This window comes from Paroedura picta, chromosome 6 (genome assembly GCF_049243985.1).
Source record: "Paroedura picta isolate Pp20150507F chromosome 6, Ppicta_v3.0, whole genome shotgun sequence".
Taxonomy (NCBI): domain Eukaryota; kingdom Metazoa; phylum Chordata; class Lepidosauria; order Squamata; family Gekkonidae; genus Paroedura; species Paroedura picta.
Window position 1 is genome coordinate 47,075,947 of NC_135374.1, and position 21,664 is coordinate 47,097,610.

General features: G+C 42.6%; 1 long non-coding RNA gene across 1 annotated transcript in view; it reads left to right on the top strand.

Moving 5' to 3' along the window:
* The first annotated feature begins 12,809 nt into the window (after positions 1 to 12,809).
* The window catches only part of LOC143840678 (uncharacterized), a 67,902-nt gene continuing 59,047 nt past the window's right edge, over positions 12,810 to 21,664 (top strand). Inside the window, exon 1 of the long non-coding RNA XR_013232307.1 lies at positions 12,810 to 12,857. This is a non-coding gene — a long non-coding RNA (uncharacterized LOC143840678). The remainder of the gene's footprint in view (positions 12,858 to 21,664) is intronic.

The following is a 21,664-nucleotide window of genomic DNA, read 5'->3' on the forward strand; positions in this document are numbered from 1 at the left end:
TACTGGACAGTACATGCACTTGGCAATCAGATACTGGTGTTCAGTGAAATATCTTTTTATACCTCTATTCATCTCAATGTCATGTTTCAAAAAGCCGTTCCTTCTTGATCTACTAACTATTATTACTGAGTGGACAATACTTTTCACCGCAAGTGATGTCAAACAGTTCATTTGCTGCAATTTTTTTCTTCTTAGCTTATGACATTACTGAGATAAATTTAATTTCCTTAATGCAAAGTAATATTTTTCATGCCACTGAGTGGGTGGGATTCATTTGAGAAATAATGAACTCGTCTGATTTGATTAACAGCTCTACAGTATCTGTAGCAGTCATCTCCACATTCCCCACTTTCAGACAAACAAGGCAAATTAAGTGCTCTGGTAGCATAACAAAGCCAGTATCTGCATGGAGAAACCCATGACAGTGGATAATTATTTCAACAATGCACTGAAAGCAATCAGGTTATGCAAAAACCCATTTGCCTACAAGTTGTAGGGAAAAAATTGTATTCAATCCCAATTAAAAGAACCACTGTAGTATCTTGTTTCTCCTCAAATCTATTTTTATATTCATTAACAAATACATTTTTACAGCTCTGAAGTTCATAACCTCTATTGCAGACTGTTTCTGCCTAGCCATATCTGTCGGATTTGTCCTTTTAAAGGACCAACTTTTTCATCCAATTTCACACTAAAATCCACTTCTGGCACAGACACAAATTGCCCGGTCACTTACCCCGCATAAGGAATCCCCAGATACCCCAATTGCATCTGTTCAAGTGGGTTCTAATTCAGGGCCATTCATTGTGGAAACAGTAGCATTCAGGTTTTGCCTATTTGTGGCTGCTATTGTTCCCCACCCCCTCAATAAGTTCAGGAGGGAGGGGAATCTTTGGAGGGAGAGGGAGATCCTAGATCTGTTGGTGATCTGAGGTGAGAAGAAGGTACAAGAGGCTCTAAATGCCAGCCTTTGCAATATAAACATATTAGAGAGGATTGCCAGGCAGATGCAGGCTCTCAGCTACAAGTGCTCTGCTACTGAATGCCATACTAAAATAAAATTTATGAGGCAGGAATGCAAACGAGTAACAGCACACAACCAGAAAAATGGCTATTCTCCAGCCACATGCTCTTTCCACAAGCAAGTGGAAAAAATTTTGGGAGAAGATGCAAATACTTGCCCAAAACATGTGGCTTCCAGTCTGAAAGACTGTTTCCACACTAAGGAAACACCCAGCTGTCATTGTGTGATTATTCCTGTTCAGGAAAGTTTGTGATTTCTCTCCAGACCATTTCCAATTTCCGCATTAGGAGCTTTTGTCCCCTTTTCCCCTTCGGTTGCCCCCCAAATTGAGTTCCCAGATTTGTTTCCACACTGAAACAAATGAGAGCCCTGATATTACCCGGGTGGGGTGTGCGGGGAGGGGGGGTAGCGGTGAGTCCTGCAGGCATAGGAGGGCAGTCAGTGGGAGGAGGGAAAGTATTTTTCCCAAAGCCTAGCCCACCTCGCTGACCCGTCCCACGCTGTTCTTGCCTACGCTGGAGCCTTTCCCCGTCGGACAGGTGAGGGAAAGCCCATCTAGCGCCCATTTTATTTCGTTATAAAATGGACTTTAGATCTAGTTTTACTATAATACAGTCATAAAGATATCCAACATCAGAGTAGATTTTAGTCCCCACTAAAGACTGATCTATGTGTTATTATGCCTCAGCATCTTAATATGATTAATCTCAATTAAAAAAATTAAATTGATTTCAGACACGTGGAGAAGGAATCATTCAAAGACAACAATATGGCGGGACCTGATGAATAGATATGTTCATTACATAAAAACCTTGGACCTGTGTATGTGTGTGTGTGGGGGGGGAGCCTGCTGGGAGGTTTCCACTTGCTGTCCCTCATCTTCAGTGTAGAAACTAATCAATGGGCTCAATTTGTAGAAAAAAGAGGGCAAAAGGGGACAAATGCTCTCAATACAGAAATCTATGGAACAGTCATGAGCTATACACATGGGAGTGTATATGATACTTGATAATTTTCCCCCCAATTTTGAGGGGGGGAGTTGGGAGGCATGGGTGGGAATTTGTTTTGTTTTGCCCCTATGGAGCAGTTCATTGCCCCAGGCAGCTTGCCCCAAAATTTTTAAAAAGCCCCATTCCAAGGAGAAAGGAAAGGGAGGTGGGCATGAGGGCGGGTGCTGCAGATTGAGATCATTCTACTTCTGGCCACTTTGTTATGCATAGCTATTTCGCTACTGGTTGCTGGTTGTTCTCCTCCCGCACACGCAACATTGTTGGGGGAATACAGTTTTGTGGATTCCCCAGCTACCACATTAAACTGGAGGATGTGGCTGCCGGGTTGCTGGTGGGATGCTGGATGCAGACAATGTTGTTTAAAATGCCAAAAATATGGCATCTGTGGAAGTTAAGTCTCTCACTTTATTTTCTGGGTGTGGGATGGCTCTCAGTTCTTTGGTTTTGTTCTGGAAGCAAGCAGGGAGAAAGTCTGCTCAAAGGAGCAGGAAGTCTACAAAAGAGCCAGTCAGGATGCTAGAAATGCTAACTACAGATCTCCTTCAATGCCCCCTATAGGATACTCATATCCTTGTAAATCATATATACTATAGATCTTGCATATTCCAACACTGTATATTCACGCAATTAAGCCATGAAGGTCAAACAAAGTATTAATCAAGTAGGGGCAATACTTTATGAATTACAGATCTGGAATACAATATCTGGATAAATATTTGAGAACTACAATGGGGATCAATCTACATGCTGAGGAGAACCTTAGTGTTCTGCACTCCTTGCATGGGTTCAAAGATATGCATCAGTGTTACATTGCTCCTAGTTCTATGGCACCTTACTGTCCAAAAGCCATGCAGAGGAGAGTCGATTAGAATGCCCTTCCCCCACCTGAGTCAATGACTCCTCCAGGGTAAAGCTGGCGTCCTTCAGAAATTTCCTTCAAGTTTTTAACTACCAAAACATTTAATTGTGAGAGTCTTCCTACCAGTACCAGTTTATCCATGTAGCACTTGTAGCATGTGCTATGGGCTCCACGGTTCCAGGTCCCTGCCCCTGCCTTGCCAGCAAAGCCCCTGAATTGAGTGACAAACGCTTGCCCGAGAGCACACGCACAGAGAGCCTTTGTTTGTACTTCTGGTGCTCTTCTGCCCCACTGGCTTCAACTGACACAAGGAGCCTCATTGCTTGGATTGTCAAGATGGAGAGGAGGAGGTGGCGGCAGGTAGGGGTGTGGTGAGTCAGCTGGCCAGATCTGGAGTAGTTTTCGGATTCCATCCTGTTAAACAGTTTGAAGCGATTTGTTCATTGCACGGTTTCAGAAGATGAGCTTTGCAGCCTACCATTTGCAAGAAATTTTTCCCCCCATCCCATCCCATCTATAGGTGCTTCCCTTTCGCCTCAGGCCTGCAGGTTTCAGCTAAGATCCCAGAAGAATCCCAGAGGTTCCCTTTTGTAATGGGGGGGGGGGGAGAGGATAAATCTATGAACTCACAGGAACTACAGAACACGACTCATTTATTGCAACTCAATGCCAACTAACATAGGGACTGAAAGCTAAAGAAAAAGAACAAATTCTGGGGGTGGAGTTTCCTTCCCTCCGAATCAGGTTTCAGCTAACTGAAGTTTAGAGTTTCAGGATAGTACTAGTAAATGTTTTCAGCAAAGTGAAGGTATCAGTTGCTTCCAGGGTTCCAAACTATCCCTGGGAAGAGTGTCCCACTATTACTTGTGCTGCACAAAAAACAGCACCAATTGTGCTCTGCTAGGGCCCTGCTGGCTCGGGTACTAAGGGCCCAACAAATCCTTAAACCAGACCTGCCTCCTACCATCACACTTATACTTTGGGAAGTTAATCAGTCATTCTAACCTCATCTTCAGTTTGCCAGCAACCCACACTGAGGCTGCTTGCATGAGTTATTAATTGCCAATAATTAATAGCTCATGCAAGTCACCCCAATGCCTGCTTTTTTGAGTATGCAAAGCTCCTGCTCAACTGCCAATTCATACAAGAAACTCCCCAAGAATCCTGCAAAGCAGTGGTCCCCAACCCCCAGTCCGGGGACCAGGACCGGGACTGGGACCTGTCTGTGGATTAGTTGCTACTGGACCGCGGCTCCTCCTCGTCCTCCTCCCCAGCTCGGGGGCTGCCCTGCCGCTCTGCTGTCGGTCACCTTTGGTGCTCTCCAGTGACCACCATGGCTAGGGCTCCCCCTTGGCATGGCACTGCACAGCTGCTGCTGGCAGCGCCCCCCAGCGGACAGCGGGAAGTTAGTGGCGCCTGCGGGAAAGCAAGTGGAGCAGGGGCTCAGGTGGTGGCGGCGACGTCCCTCGGCAAAAGACTACCCCTCCCCAGGCTTCAGTTATATTGTCAAGCGTTGACCGGTCCCCGGTGATAAAAAGGTTGGGGAACACTGCTGTAAAGCATCCATCAAGCAACCAGGTATTTCTACTCTGTTAACATCAGTCAAAAGAAGTGTTGCTGCTGCTATGTAAGGATCCCTAGATTTTACAAACAAAAAACAAAAAAACAGGCTTGTTCTATTTTGCACTAGCATACAGAACTTTACATGGAGACAAAAGTACTACCCACATTTTGGGGGAATTGGCATACCAATTGTTGGAATACGCAAGATCTGCAGTGGCATAATTGAGAAGAAGATAAATGATATCCTCCAGGGGGCACTGGAGGAGAGATCTACTTAGCATAGATAAAGCAGAAATTTCCTGATGATTTTCACATTGGCTCAACAGGAAACTTCCTGATTGTTTAAGCACACTCCTCCCTACTTGCCTCAAGAAGAGCAGTTGATCAGAAGAATAACCGCAGCCAGATGGATAGGTCTCTCCCTCTCTCTTTCTCTACATAGTTGTTTTTCTTCACAATAAAAAAGCTATTTTATTCTTTACGGAGCCTGGTGCTCTGCTATCACTGCATATTCAAACTGTGCCAATACACATGGCACTCACAATGATGCTTCAACTTTCCCACCCATGACAGAGAGGGCGAACGGACAACTCCCTAATCTGACACCTATTCCTTCTTTGCATCCCACTCTAGTTTTGCACACTACAGACCATTTATGGGTTGTCCACAGAAGACCCTAGGATTCTGTGGTAATAGTTATTGGCTAAAGATCGACAAAGAATGAGGTGGCTGGATGGAGTCACTGAAGCAGTAGGTGTAAACTTAAATGGACTCCGGGGAATGGTAGAGGACAGGACAGGAATGGTAGAGGACAGGAAGGCCTGGGGGATCATTGTCCATGGGGTCGCGATGGGTCGGACATGACTTCGCACATAACAACAACAAAAGATTCCTGAGGTAGGAGGTTTAGAAGGACCCCCCCACACACACACACACATACACACTTTATGACCTGTCTAAAAGGGGACCTCTCTACCCCCTGGAAAAGGGCCACAGTTGTTTCCTCTTTTTAATTTATCTCTCTCAATAGTAACCTGATTTTTCTCTTTGAAAATCTCCTTAGATAATGAGTCAAACAAAATCCATTTTAAACTTATGCTAACATCTTAACAGGTCTTATATTTTACTGGAACTCCTAAAGAAAGGCATTTTCTTTGTTCCATTTTTAGAACATGCCACTGAAAAGGGAGCAGCAATTTTTTCTGTGTACCCAGATCCCTGAAGCGAGAGTAACAAGTATGATTATTTGCATCACTGTTTGGCTGCCAAAACTGTTCAAGTAGAAAATGGGTAGTATAGCATTTAGAAAGCCCTGCCAAAGAAAGGGAAGGGGGAAAGCCCATTTGGAAGATGGTAAGCATCAGAGTGATCATGTTGCTTTTTCAGACAATCAGTTAGGGTTGCAGTCCTACAAATACTATAAGAAAACTCAGTCAGAAGAAAAATGTGCAGACAAAGGGGAAAAAAACAAGAATATGACAACTGGATTTCTAAAACAAATACCTATTGGTTCTAATAAGGAAAGAAAATTTATCATATAGCTACTTTTAAAAAAAATGTTGGGTGTCCTATTAACAAATACAACCCTGGAACTTTCAAGGATTAGTGAGGGAAAGACTTATCCTGCAATCCCAAGAACAATTTCATGGGAATTATTCTCACTGAACAAAATGGTACATACTCCTATGTAGACCTTCATATGATTGTTTCCTTCCATGAAAGCACCAAGACCTTCTAGAAAAATGATGTCAGCACTCTCCAAGCATATTAAGAACTTCCATTCAACTTGGTTGGCATGCCTTCCCAGTATCAGCCTATATAAAACCCCAACATTTCAGGAACATGAAACAGCCAAAGAAGTTGCATTCTCATAGCATGGCTGCCAATGGTAAAATAAAAAGCAGAGGGAGGAATTCCTTTCAAGGAGTCTACATACCCTTTTCACTAGCAGTTTTACTTATTAAAATATCACCAGTCTGCCACAAATAACAGCAATTCATGTTCATTCCCTTTAAGATGAGAACACCAAGATAAATAGTTGAAAATCAAGAATAGGACACAAAGGTAATCTAATGAAAAGAGGATGGAAGTCTAGAAATATGGCAAAATGAAAATATGTGGTGGCTGCAGAATATATTGCTAGCCAAACAGCCATTTGGGAAGAAGTCCCCATAGGCTGGACTGGAATGGTAGGTTTGTTAAACCTTGAACAGCTATCACCACGTGTGGACTCTCTGGGCTTTTCCACACACAAGAAATGTAGCTGGCCAGCCCCTGAAGACAGGCGGCATATTCCAACCCCTCCATATGACATCACCGGCTTGAGATATTGCAAAAAGTAGATTCACCACCCTAAAATATACGAGCCCCGGTGAACAGCCTGCAAACGGTGGAAGGAAGGTATGAAGGTTGAAGTATGCTGTAGCCTGGCAGCTTTGTCCTGCCCTTGCTTCTGCCCTCTCTCCTCTATTCTCTGCCCAGTGAAGGAGGCAGATTGCCCCCTTCATTTCAAGCAGTAGAAGTCTCTCTGTAGTTCTGAACCAAGTGTATCCTTCCCTTCCCCTGCAATTTTCAGACCCCCATCCCTTCTTCTTCTCAATTCAAGCATAAGAACAATGGAACTTTTATATCCAGAAGAATTGAATGAGAGGAGAGAAAGAGACCCAAGTCTTTGGCGGAGTGAGAATTCTGTACCAGGGAAAGGCCATGAGAAGATGGGTGGGAGAAGGGGGATTAAAAAAAAAAAAAAAACAGAAAGGAGAGGTTTTTTTTAAAGAGAACTTGAGTGAACAGTATGATGTAGTGGTTAAAAGTGGCAGCCTCTAGTCTCGTGAGCTGGGTTTGATTCCCCACTTCTCTACATGCAGCCAGCTAGTCATAGTCCTACTAAAGTTGTTCTCACAGAGCAGACCAGTCTGAGCTCTTTCAGCTCCACCAACATCACAGGGTGTCTGTTGTGGGGAGAGGAAGGTGATTGTAGGCAGGGTATAAAAATCAACTCTTCTTCTCTGGGCAGAGTACATCATCTGTTTAGATGATCTAGGGATTCACAGTAATTATAAGGGCTAGCACCAAAGAATGTCAATGGAATAATTGTAAAGTCCAGGAATTCAGAGTGAGTTCAGGATGAGAATCTATCACTTTTTGACTTTGACTTTGAGTTGGGGGGGGGGGGGGTTCCTGTAAAAGGAATGAAAGGTGATTGCATCTAGGCAGGATAGATAAAAAAGGACAGGCAGGGTAGAGGCTTCACCCATGCCTGCAACAGGCTTATTTATTTATGTATTCACATTATTTATAGCCTGCTTTTCTTACAGGGGCTTCAGGCAGATTACACAGAATGAGTCACTAAAACCAACCAAACGGGACATTCAATAACAAATGCATTAGGATTTTAGAAGTCTGGAACCACCAGAAAGAGCTGAGGAACAGCTCTGACTAGGTCAGTAAACACAATCATATCCACTTGGTTGCATGATAGTAATTAGATTTTGTACTCAGGAAGTCTTGCACTTGCTGATGAAAATGCATTGATAGATTTAGGGGGGTAACTGGCTTTGCAAGCCCATATGGGCAATGGGTAGGTATGCAGATGCCCCCACCAGTAAATCAGTTTCCTGCCCACTTATTAACATGGCCTGAGGACAGCCTTAGCCTCACCATGTCCACAGTTTGGCATTACTAGCTCCTAAAATGGCTGCTAAGTAAATTTAGCCCAGATGGAATCAAAGAAGACAGGACACATATAGAAAGGGTTCATGGTAACAGTTTCCCCAATTGAATTTGCTTCATCTGAGCAATTGTAGGATAAAAGCATAGTTTTCAGGATGTGAGATCATAAAAACCTGACTTCTCTCCCTCCAAAGTACTTTTCTGGATAGTGAGAAAAAAATCAGCAGGTCTGAATGAATATTTTTCACATGTATAACCTTGAGCAAACTCCATCTGCCTATCATGTCTTTGGGACATTTAAAAAAAAAAGAGAGACCATGTGCCAAAGAATTTCCTGATTTCAAACACTGTAAAAACAACCTGTCCATACATAAAAAATTGACAGAAATATGTGAAGATCGGGTGCCCTGAAATTTCATTTTCATCTTATCATGTTTCCTGGAATGGATAAAATGCAGTTATTATGGGATACTGTAAAAGGCTTTCATATTTCTCCAGTTTTATAAGCAGCTCTCAATAAAGAATGAGGAAGAGCGGAATCTTTAACAACACTGAAAAGTAGAGGTACAACAACTAATGAGAATCCCTGGTGATCTTTTCAATTTACCGTATTTGCCGGTATATAAGACGACTGGGCGTATAAGATGACCCCCCAACATTTCCACTCAAAATATAGAGTTTGTTACATTACATTATGGTACTATGGGCCACTATGGGCAGCTATGTCTATCCCAACTGAAGTACACCCGGCGTATAGGACGACCCCCCCACTTGGAGGCATGTTTTTCAGGGGGGAAAAGTAGTCTTATATGCCAGCAAATACTGTAGGTTAATCTGTGAGGAAGGACTTTGAGGAATATTTGACATATTGTGCTTATGGGATTGAATGTGCTCTTGTCATCCCTAAAGAGCTTTTCCTGGCTTGATAGTAGAATATGTGAAAGGGATCTAGGAGTTCTGGTGGAGAATAAGTTGAATATGAGCCAACAGTGTGATATGTCAGTTAAGAAGGCTAATGTGATAGTAGGTTTCATAGAAGCTAGAGCAACAGACATTATGATGCCATTCTATTCCACATGGTTAGACCTCATTTGGGATACTGGGTTCCGGGTGCCACAGTTCAAGGAGGATATTAACAAGTTGGAACATGTTCAGAGGAGGGTGACTAGGATGGCTGAGAGGTTGGAATCTATGTCTTATGAAAAGAGGTTGAGAGATTTAGGTTTGTATAGCTTGGAGAAGAGGAGGTCAAGGCGAGTTATGATAGCTGTATTTAATTGTATCATTTATTTTTATTACTTAATGTAATAACTGTCTTTCTCTGTATCCAGCCTTGGGGTGGTGTTGAATTGCATAAAAGGTAGACATGTTGAAGAGGGAGGGCAACTTGTTTTCTGTAGCTTTAGAAACAAGGAGAAGTAATGGGTTCAAATTATGGGAAAGAAGGTGCCACTTCAGTATTAGAAAGCATTTTCTGATAGTGAGGACTATTTATTGATGGAATATGTTGCCTCAGAGGGTGGTGGAATCTCTTTCATTGGAAATTCTTTGGAGGACTGGATGGCCCTGATATGAGAGAGTAACAATCTACAACTAGAATTCAAGCATCAATATTTAAGGGAATCATCCAGTATTTTTAAAGCTAAAACTAATATACAGACAAAGTGTGATTTTTACAAGATGGGTAGCCATGTCAGTTTTTTCTGTAACAGTAGAAAAGAGCAAAAGTCTAGATGCACCTTAAAGATTAACTGGACCCCTCCTTGCTAAAGTATTCTTGCTTCAGCTACTCAAATTCACAACTTAAAAAAAAATCCTTATGGGAAAAAAATGATGTTGCCAATTATCTCTAATCTGTGCTTCCTGGAAAAGTGATTGAGAGAACCATAATCAATAATTTCTGGGTCCTTTTGGATAATTTGTATGTTCTGGACCCCTTTCACTGTGGTTTCAAGCAAGCTATTGGACAGAAATAGCTTTGTAACCTTAGTTGATAATCTCTGTCTGAATGTAGACAAAGACCATGCTTCTTTGTTGTTCCTACTGGATCTATCTGCAGCCTTTAAAACAGGTGACAATGTTGGACTGCTGAGGCATTTGGAAATAGAAGTGGGTGTCAGAAGATATGGACTGGACTGGTGTCTAAGGGACTGCCTGTCTGAATGTGTCCTGCTCTCCACTCTCACTTGCCCTCTATTGAATGAGAAGTCTCCAGAGAATGGCAGGATAAAAATCCAACAAATAAATGAATAAAATAAGGATAATAAAGACCCAAAACCAACTCTGTAGTTTTTGAACCACTAATAATAATATATGTGGTCCCTGGCCCATGTGAGATGTGCCTGGCCTCGACCAGGACCACAGCCTTCTCAGTCCTGACCTTGATCTGGCGGAATGAGCTCCCAGAAGAGCTGAGGGCACTGATGAAGCTCTCACAGTTCCACAGGGCCTGCAAGAGCAAGCTCTTCCACGAGACAATTAGTTGAGGACAGGGTAAGTTAGATCAGAGGCTCCTCCCAGATTTAGTGGTATCACTAGTCATCTCCCCTGAAGCACTTGTTGTTGAGCAGAGGGGATGAGGGCTGTTTTTCGTCGCCAGGAGGGATTATTTTAGTGGGTATGTTTTAACATTTTATTATGGGAATAACTATTTTAACTTGTGTGAGCCAGTTTCTGGGAGTGGTGAGTTATAAAGTAATCAATCAAACAGACAAACAAATAAACGGTTCCTCGTGGATAATCATCAGACTCAAATGGTTGCCACTGGAAATGAGCTATCTTCAGTGTAGGAGCTGCTTTGTTGGTTTCACGAGACACAAACTTATCCCCTGTGTTACTCAAACTCAATATGAAGCCTTTAAGAGAAATCATTTGTAGAGTAGTCTAGACTACTGTAATGCACTCTACATAGATCTCACCACAAAGTCACCTCAGAGATTTCAGCTAGTACAGAACAGTGCAGCTTGGTTATTATCAGGAGCTAGGTGGAACATGTGTATTATTCTTATTTTGCAGTCACTCGACTAGGCTGCTCATCAGATACTGGGCTCTGTTCAAGGTATTGGACATCACATACAAAGCCTCTCATGTTTAGGGATCATATCTGTGACATCACCTTCAAGCTATGTTCCATCACAACAGCTTCTCTCACCTGGGTAGGGCCTTCTGTAGATACCACCCTGCAAATGTGGTAAGGCAACAGCTGGTCATACATATACATTATGAGGAAAAGCAACAGCTGGTCATACATATACATTATCTGTTGTATTCCCCATCTTATAGAATGGTCTTCCTGATTAACTTAAGAAGTTTCCTACTCCCTGGCTTTCTGCAAACTATGAAAAATTGAATTATTCAGGATGGCTGAAGTATTATTACACAGGTAACATTAGAGGGCTATATTGAATTGCAGTATTTCAGAATGATTCTTTGGTAAAGGGAAGTGACTGTGGACTCTACTACTATGTCTAACACATCGTGTCTGTTGCTATAAGTAATTTCAGCATTATTTGACATGTCATGTTAATGCTTATATCTTGCTTCAGCTTGGTTTCAGCTCTGTCTTCATATTTATACATTCCAAACCTCTATTGCATTGTTTATTGGATATCTCATTCCTTTTGATTTAAACCGTCTTACCCAGTGTGATACACCTTGAGTCTAGAATTGCCAGTTGCCAAGTAGTAGCTATTTCTGCGGATGGATGATCCGTCAATACCCCCAGACTTGCTGGCCAGATGCTTGGAAGTTGTGATGAACTGGCTCAAGAGGAGTTGACTGAAACTAAATCCAGCAAAGACGGAGGTCCTCTGGCTGGCTGACATGCTGAAACAGATGTCATACAACTTCCTACACTAGACTGGAGCAGTCTGAAGTGCACATGCCTAGTTGAGGCCAGGAATTTAACTGACCTTCCTACATACAAAACAGAAAACATGCTATCAGGAAACCACCCAACAAAAATTAGGCACCCTCCATAAAGTTAAGAAGGCAGTTTATGAATATATGTTATGATATCATTTAATGTAAATGTTGAAAAATCATTTGGCTTGCAGGCTTGGCATTTCAGGCTCAAGGATGATGTGGAGTCATGTATGGCTTTCAAACTGGCCACAGCTTTATTGATGTTAACATAGGAGTGTTGGCCTAACAAGGAGATGAAGCCATCCCTAATTGTGGTCAGCCGACCACTGATACCTTCTACCCATCTGTTCAGGTAACCTACATTGCTTTATGCATTTCCTGAATTTAACTGATGGGTGTCTTCCCCCAGGAGGATGCTCCACCCAAGGTGTCGATGAAGGCATCCACCTTCTTCAGCCCATCCCAAGCCATCCAGTCCAGTAAGCCTTAATGCCATCCCCAGCTGGGTCTGCCCTAGCTTACTGCTTGGCCACCTCAATAGAGGTCCCTATACCATGGAGTCTGGTGCCCATGACCCGACTCCCTCCACCAACTCAGGCTCCTCTCCTTGTCCAAATCTGCCAGCTTTGACAATACAAGGAAAAAAACATTTAACCATTCACACTGTAATAAACACAACCATAACGGGAGGGAGGGTGGTATATGCTTGTCTCTGCTGTGGGGAGAAAGAGCGGGCGCTGAGCATGAGGCTCTATAAATAGCCCATGCTCGCCGCTCCGCCCCCCACACCAGCTACGTGTTCTCACACATACACAAGCAGCGCTCCCTTCTCACCCACTTTCCTGCTGCGCCAACAGCAGCTCGGGTAAGTCCCAGCCATGTTTTATTGATGCAAAGTTAATTATATGAATCCTGTTGTTACCCACTCTGAGCAAACCAGGAAAGGTGGGCTATAAAAATAAAATTATTATTATTAGTTTCAGCTACAGGAAGACTGGTAACACATGCTGAAATCTTTGTCCTGAATGACAGAGATTCCAAAGCATTTGCTGAACAGCAGTTCCCTGGCATGGCTGTTCAGCAAGTCAGGGAGGAGTTTCTCTTTGGCTTCAGGGACACTGGAGGCTTTTTGTTCTAAACCTTCCTCTTACTCCAGCTCTGATTGTCTATGTAACACAAAAGATAAACTGTGGCTGTCATTGTTTTCTGGTGTCAAAACAAATGTAGTGGCATCTGGTTAACAGCAGTCCCAGGTGCTTGCTGTCCTGAAATGATGAAGTTTGCTCATGCTTTCAATAATAATACTGTTGCAACAATACCAATAATAATAATGCAAATAATATTGTTGAAATATCTTTATCTTACTGCACTGCTTTCTGCTTTTGTAATCCTGTTAGCATGTGTATTTACTGAAAACTGATAGAAGAAGAGTTGGTTCTTATATGCTGCTTTTGTCTACGAGAAGGAATCTTGAAGTGGCTAACAATCGCCTTCCCTTTCCTCTCCTCACAACAGACACCCTGTAAGGAAGGTGAGGTTGGAAGAGATACAATATCACTTTTTCCTTTCACTAAGCTGAAAATAAAATATATTTATAATGCATCTTGCAAACATATTGTGTTAAAACCTGTTACTGAATTTCTAATTCATTTTGATGGGTTTGCACAGGGCCAAGTAGTATAAGAAAAAGAAGAGTTGGTTTTTATAACCTGCTTTTCACTGGCTGAAGGAGTCTCAAAATGGCTTACAGTCACCTTCCCTTCCTCTCCCCACAACAGACACCCTGTGAAGTAGGTGAGGCTGAGAGAGCTCTGACAGAACTGCTTCGTGTGAACAGCACTATCTTGACTGTGACTAGCCCAAGGTCACCCAGCTGGCTGTATGTACAAGAGTGAAGAATCAAATCCAGCCCTTCATTTTAAAAGCTGCCACTCTTAACCACTTTACCAATTCTGTTTCTTTTTCTTTACTTTATAACTATTGAAAAATGACTTTAAGATTTGGAGGTTGTTGATCCTTTTACCTATAATGTTTCCCTTATTAAAAATTACTTCCACAATTCATCTGCTATTATTAGTCCTGCTAAAGAAAAAAGTATTTTTTGAGCTGTTTGGTATCTTATTCATCCAAGAGCACTGCTTATATGGAGGCCTTTGCCCTTCAGTTCCCAGCTCTGGCTATGCTTCAGCATTAACATACTTTGAAGGGAGAAGAAGATCATCTTAATGTAGATGATGAGGAAGTAATTTTTAATTACTTCAGCTACTGCTAGTTTGGTGCCAGCAAGATCTTCCTCACTCCCACTCCTCCAATAAATGAAGCTTAGTGGAAGTCTGTTTTTAAACTAAGCTTTAGTGTACAGATTAAAGAGCTAACCCTATCCTTTATGGCCGGCTGATACATTTACAGTACAGTCTTAAAGGGAGTCCTAAAGGGAGGAATGTTCAGGGAGCTTACTAGCTGCTACACCTGGGTAGCTCACAAATACGTTGAATTAAGTAGGATTTGCACTGGCTCAGGGCCCCATTACTATTATGCTGATTTTGGTCATTGGTACAGCAGCAAGTTGGTGGTGTTGGCCCCTGCACTGGTATGAAAGTCTGGGGTATAGAGAGAATGAATTGGCTTCTGAGGCTGTTCCAGGGGCAACCATGCAGTGTGTGTGTGTGTGTGAGAGAGAGAGAGACAGAGACAGAGACAGAGACAGAGACAGAGAAGTATCTGGCTGCTCCAATCCTGTCCTCTATATTTGCCTTTCCCCTTGCTTGAGACCTGTCACTGCCTCTCCAATGCTGGCTTCTATAACCATGCTCAGTAGTGGATTGCTGGCAGGGGGAGGGGCACCCTGAGCCAGCCCCTCCCACTATAATCTATGTCATACAATCGGGTGAACTCTCCAGAAATTGTAAATGGCAGTGATCAGGGTCTAACTGTAGGCTGGGATGCCTGGGAGCTGACCCACCCCATCCTGTGTATCTGCTATTGAAGCTATCCTGAGACTCATTTCCTTGCAGGAGCAGAGCCCTGGCCGGCAACAGTACAAGTATATCAATCATTCATAGTCTCTGAGGTCTTCCACCAGGAATGGTTAAGTGTAATTTGGATGATATCAGCATCTGTATTGCACAGATTGCCAAGCAAATTCTTCCCACCTGAGTGATGGGACCATGAATCTTGCCAGGGTACTGCACACATGGTTGTGGTTTGCCATAACTGAACATGTTTCTGTTTTGCTTTTGGTGATTCAACAGGACATGAGGTGGGCCCATCCTCTCTTCCATGTGGCAATGATTGAGTGGGAGTGGCTGGGGACCTGCTGTGAGTGGAGGGATATTTCTTCCAGGGTCATCGGTGCTTGGAGGAGTTGATGGTATCCAATGACAGTGGCTGCCAGGCACCTGGAGGGCTGCTTGCTGACACTAGGAATTTCAGGTGTGAGCAGGGACACATCAAGATGATATCAGAGAATATGTTAGTGCCACTTTGTCATCATACAAGGGTCCATTCTGCTACTCCCTGCTCCACTAGTGGACCAGAGGGACCATGGGGGCACCCTTGCAGGATGGCTGGCCCACTAGGAGGTGCCCCTGCCAGTAAACATTGGACACCCATTGGGCACACTATCCTTGACATATCTCCATGCCACTTTCTTGGTTGTTGTTGCCTTTTGGCTACCTGTGCTGTGGATCCATTTGGAACTGTTGCCAGTGGGCAGGTTGCTGGGGCTGCTTGTCAAGTACTTTCTGTTTGCTTCCCAAATACTCTTTGACAGTGCCATGTCCCTTCAACAAGGTGGGTAGGCATGCCACAGACTCTATAGGCACGCCACAGACTCCATGGCCATGCCCTGCCCCAGCCCTGATGTGTGAAGAGCTGTGTCCCCATTCCTGGCATCCTGTGACTGATTCTTTGTACCCTGTTCATCATGGCCATAAGCTGGTTGGGCGGCAATGGTATGGCTTCTAAAAACACCGGCATATTTGTGACCCATACAGCCCTCCTTTTCAGTCTTCCAGCGACCTCCCTGCTTCTGGTAGAACCCATTAGGGAGTGGAGAAGCCGTCCCACTGGTGCACTGGTGGCAACCTGCTAGGGAAGAGGCAGCGTTTTGCATTGTAAATCTGTGAAGTTAAATCTGTGCTGGGAGGAAAAGTGCAGTGGAGCTCCTCAAGTTAGGGCGTGAAAAAGTGTAAGGTTGCTCACATATTTTGTTTCAAATTCCTTTGCATCCTATGAAAAAACACATGGAATAAATGACATCTTATCTGCATATCTTTTGATCTCTTCAATATATACCCTAGAGACCCATACAAAATAAAATGTGGCATAAAGGTAAAATTGAACAAGATCCTTAGGCAAAAGGGGGGGGGGGTAATATGCCCAAGTGACCCAGTTACTTCTGGTCAAACCCAATTAGTTTGACACCTGAGTTGCACACACACAAAAATGAAAGGTTATTAGACTAGTTTTGACAAGATTAAAATCACTGGCTGAGTTCTCTGAAAGGTTCTGTTTATGGCCTGGAGCAAAGATGACCCAGTTCACAATGGCAGCCAAGGTAGCTATTGTAGGAAAACAGGCAGATCTCTTTTACTAATCATATTAAATGGTTGACAGGCTCTGCTGTATTTCCAGGATTTTGCAGCTCAGAACAGTCGGTGAGGATGTGTGTGGGAACTCCAGGATATGTCTGACACTGCATGAATTTGGCTTTCAAGTGACATCTCAAAAATGATGTAGATTTCTGTAACAATTTTCTCTTTCAACTTGTTCTTCATCTTCAGATTACTCACGTTTTCTGCTGCTTTTCATTTACAAGCATATCCATGAAGGCTGGGAAATATGCTTTGTAAAACAGTTACTTTATTGGGGTCAATATCATACCATTTCAACGCAGATTTTCCAAAGAGAAATTAGACAATATGCTTCAGAAGTGTTTGTGACTATAAGTTTGTGCGTGAGCATGTATGAATGCACACATGCATATGGTACGTTTTGGAAAAGAACAAATGAATTACCATATATACTCGCATATAAGCCGAGTTTTTCAGCCCTTTTTTTAATCTGAAAAAGTCCCCCTCGTCTTATATGTGGGTATTAAAAAATATCTGTTACCTCTTAAGAGGCTACTAGATTTCATTATTTTTGAAGAGTTGTAGGTTGTGGCCAGTAGAACAAGAGACTGAGGTTCTGAGTTTAATATAGGGAGAAATATCCTTTTTCATTACTTTTTTCCCCTTTCCATCTCATATGTTCTTGGGGTCTATTCAATTCATGCTATTTATTCACCATTCATATGGTAGTCTTCTGGTTCTTTTATCATTTAAATACCATTATAATGCATTTTAAAACACCATTTATATGCAACAGAAAAACCACATTTGAAAACATGCTTATTTTAATGGAGAAATTTATCATGAAGTAACTAACATGAAAATCAAGGTAAAGATGCCTTTGAGTTATATAAGAAGGGAACAAAATTAAAATGGTGATTCTGAGGCTGAACCAGTAGAGAGGGAAACCTGACAGCATTCCTATTTTAGTAGGTGATATAACCCATTTCCCATAAGGTATAATGTTTGTGTTGGTTTGTGTGGTAAAATTTGTGCAATAAACACAGTGGAGTAGACTGCAACCTGACTTTACTATAATTACTTGTTTGGCCTCTCTGCTATCTAGGCACCTGGGTTTTGGCCACTGTGTGAAACTGTGTTGGACTGGATGGAACATTGGACAGATCCAACATGCTTCACACATGATTTTAGGATTAGTTCATTTTGTGTGTTTGGAATTCCAGATGCTGCATAAATTCCAAGATGTTGCACGAGAAATGCAAACATTTGTAATAGGGCTCAACTTTGGGTAAGCAAGCCAAGTAAGATTCTGGGAACTTGTCAGTCCTCTGTCATTTTCAATTTATAAGTATATCTTTAGACTACTTTCAAAGGTTATATTGTCCTTTCAGGACAGGAATATCCAAGAGGAGAATGCTTGCAATATCACAGTGTCGAGTTATGTGTGGATCCTGATCCCTACGGAGTCTTAAACCACAGACCAAATGTGATGCGATGCTGCTCATTATAATATCTTATAAGATGGTGCTATACAGTAGTCGTATTCAAAGCACATATCTCCTGCTTTCAAGTTTATAGTCTAATGAAAACAAGCCAATCAGGGATCATGACAAGACACAGCAGGCAGTGGAAAGGAGAAGAAGCAGCAGCCAGTAGAGGTCAAAAATGTATATCCCCAGTGCTCACACCTACCAAGATCTAATTATATGAATTGATAACATCTCATTGAAATTTCAGATCTCTTTCAAACCAAGCCATCTTGGATAGTCGACTTCCAACTCAAAGAAGGGTTATGTGTGATTCTTTTCTGGCCCACTTTACTGATATAAAACCATTATCTATGAAATTTCTGCTTGTGCTTCTTAAAAAAACAAACATAAGGACAGCCTTAAAAGCCAGTGTCAGCACACAGACTCACCACAGCATTCTCTCATTTAATTTATCTCTGTTTGCTAGCAGTCCTATATGTTACCATACATAAATCCTTTTTTTACTATCTTCTTCATATATACTCATTGAATAGAATAAAAAAACACCAAGCTTTGTTATTCCATAAGCTCTTGTTGTTGTTGCTGTTTTTTACTGGGTTTTGTTACTGAAATTGAAGTGAAAACAGTTTCAGGACATTTTATAAAGCAGTGTAAAGGTTCAGCTGTGTGGTCTAAATTCACAGAGGCACAGAGGAGCAATACGAGTGTGGGTTCTGAGGTCTCTTTGCTCAACTGATTGTATAAAAATGAGTGGTTTATGTTACTTTCCCTCTTTCATTCTCCAGCTCTGCTGTACAGATTATTATTTATTTATCATCTGGCATGTGTGTAATATAGCCAGGAGATCCTAAGATTGTCTGATTGTCAGCCAAGAGATGTTTGGAAATGGCTTGACATTGCAAGCAGCTGGGGGGAAGGGTACAGAAAAGATTAATTCTGTGTACACCTTCCATTCAGAGTGTATAGATTTCAACCCATTGTCAGCTTTTGCTTACAAATGGTATGGTATTAAATCTAAAGGTGTCATTCTCCTAGCATCGCCATACTTCCATTAGTAAAGGGAGGACAAAGACCATATCTGCACGAAGGGGTAAAACGTGCGTGGCCTCCTACTTACAAACACGGGATGGTAAACCTCTGATTTGCACCCTTCCTTATGGGAGACCCCTCCCATGTTTTCCCTCCTGCTCATCGTGGCTTTTTGCTTCCTGATGAGGCTGCAAGGGAAAACAAGCCAAACAAGCCCTGGACAGCCTTGGGATGCAGGTGATGTGAAGGAGGCTTTAATATCCACCAGCAAGCAGAGGCTGTTCAAGGGCAGATTTCTTGTGCAGAAATTGCCATTTTTTCCCCAGATTTCCCTGGGCCATTTCGCACGGCTTCAAAATAGCACAATGGTTGCTAATTGAAAACGCTACTAATTTGCCTTAACGCACGACGTCGCAGACAATCTGCAACACTCCTGAAACCAATCAGCAAAAAGCGCTTCGTTGTAGCGCTTTTAGGGGAATCCAGAAAAGTGGATTCACCCTCCGGATAGCGATACACTCCTGCAACCAATCTGCAACACTAGCGCTAAAGACCTGTGCGTTACCATTGTTGCGGGTTCTTCAAAGTCCCTCCTCCTGAGCCTGTCCTCCAAACTTCCGGCGAAGCGATCGCCATTTTTTTTTCTCCGAGCGAGCGGGGATAAACGCACCAGCGAGCCTCTTTCTGTTTAGAGGCTTCCCTGGCTTCAGTCCTTCACCTTTAGTCACTAAGCACAAACCACATAAAAGCCCGTTTGCTGAAATAAAGTCCCTTTATTTTTTACACATTAATTCAGCCAAAAATCGGGCCCGTGAGAGGGGGGGGGATTTTTTTTTTTATCACTCGAGGCAGCGTGCCAACGATCATACAATCAAACGACAGCTCACATTAGGCAGCTGGATGGGTCTCTCCGTTGCAACGAATCTACCTAGATTCGTTGCTATGGGTCTGTTTTTTTTTTAAAAAAAACCTTTCTTAAAGGGAAAGGGGCTGTTTGGGAGCATGCTAACGGCTGCCCATTGGCTGCTTGACGGCCAGGGGCGGGACGAGCTTGGCAATAGCGCTTCCTTTCTAGCGATTTCTGCCGAGACTGGAAGCCTGTGGGAAACGCTAAAAAACGCAACTGATTCCACTACAAAGGCAGGTATGCATAACGACGAATTCCACTATTTTAAATGGCGATTTTTCATTCCGCAAACAATTTGCAACAAAGATCCCCGTGCGTAAAGGCCCCCTTAATTTGCTGTTATTATATTGATAAGAGTTCTTTCACCACCTTAAACAGAATTTCAAGGGTACAATGGACTGCAGCAGGAGAGGGGAGCTGAGGAAATCTTGAAATCATAATTAGTATGAATATATATGAGACACTGTGGAGGACACATTCGACCAGTCCTCCAATAGCTGCATTGGCTGCCAAGTGAATTCTGGATAGAATCCTAGGTCATCTAGTCCAATCACATGCTCAGTGCAGGATCACTTTAAAGCATACACGATAAGTATCAGTCCATTAGCTGCTTAAAGACTCATAGTGAGAGGGAGCTCACCACCAGCAGCTGCTTCCACTGCTGAAATACTCTGATTTTGATTTTTTTTTCTTTTCTGATATGTAGTCAGTACCATTCTACACATAGTCTAAACCCATTATTGTGGGTCCTATTCTCTGCTGCCAACAGGGACTGCTCCCTGTCCTCCTCTAAATGACAACCTTTCAAATACTTAAAGAGAGCAATCATGTCCCCTCTCAGCCTCCTCTTATTCAAACATTTCCAAGTCCCTCAGCCTTTCATCATAGGGCTTGGTCCCCAGGCCCTGGATCATCCTTGGCACTCTCTTCTGAACCCTCTCAACTTTGTCCATGTCCTTTTTGGAAGTGAGGCCTCTAGCACTGAACACTCCAGGTGTGTTCTGACCAATGCAGTATACAGTGGGACTATGACATCTTATGATTTTGATGTGATGCTTCTGTGGATACAGTCCAAGACTGAATTTGACTTCTTTACTGCTGCATCACACTGTCTGCTCATATATTGCTTACAACTACCATAAAATTGCATTCACACACACTGCCTTTCTCCCAGTATGAATGCTTCTCATGTTTGTGTCCCAGATAGAGAACTCTACATTTCTCCTTATTGCATCTTGTTCTCATTTGCCCATTTTTCCAGCATGTTCAGATCTCGGTGAACTGTACCTCTATCTTCTGGGATTTGACACCAATTTGGTGTCATCTGCAAATTTAATGAGGAGTCCCTCTTTCCCTGATCCAGATCATTGATAAAAATGTTGAAAAGTACCAGACCAGTACTGAGCCCTGTGGCATTCCATTGCTCACTTTCCTTCAATCTGATGAAATAGCATTGACAACCACTCTTTGGATGCAGTTTTCTAATGAGTTCCCTATCCACCTATCTGTCAGTCAAGTTTATTTGATCATTTGAACCATATACATAATACTTATGAACCTAACCATCTGAAAACCCAATCTACACTCCTCCAGTTTCCCCATCAGATCATTATGGGGAAACTTATCAAAAGCCTTAATAAAATCCAAGTAAACAAGATAACTGAGTTTCCAT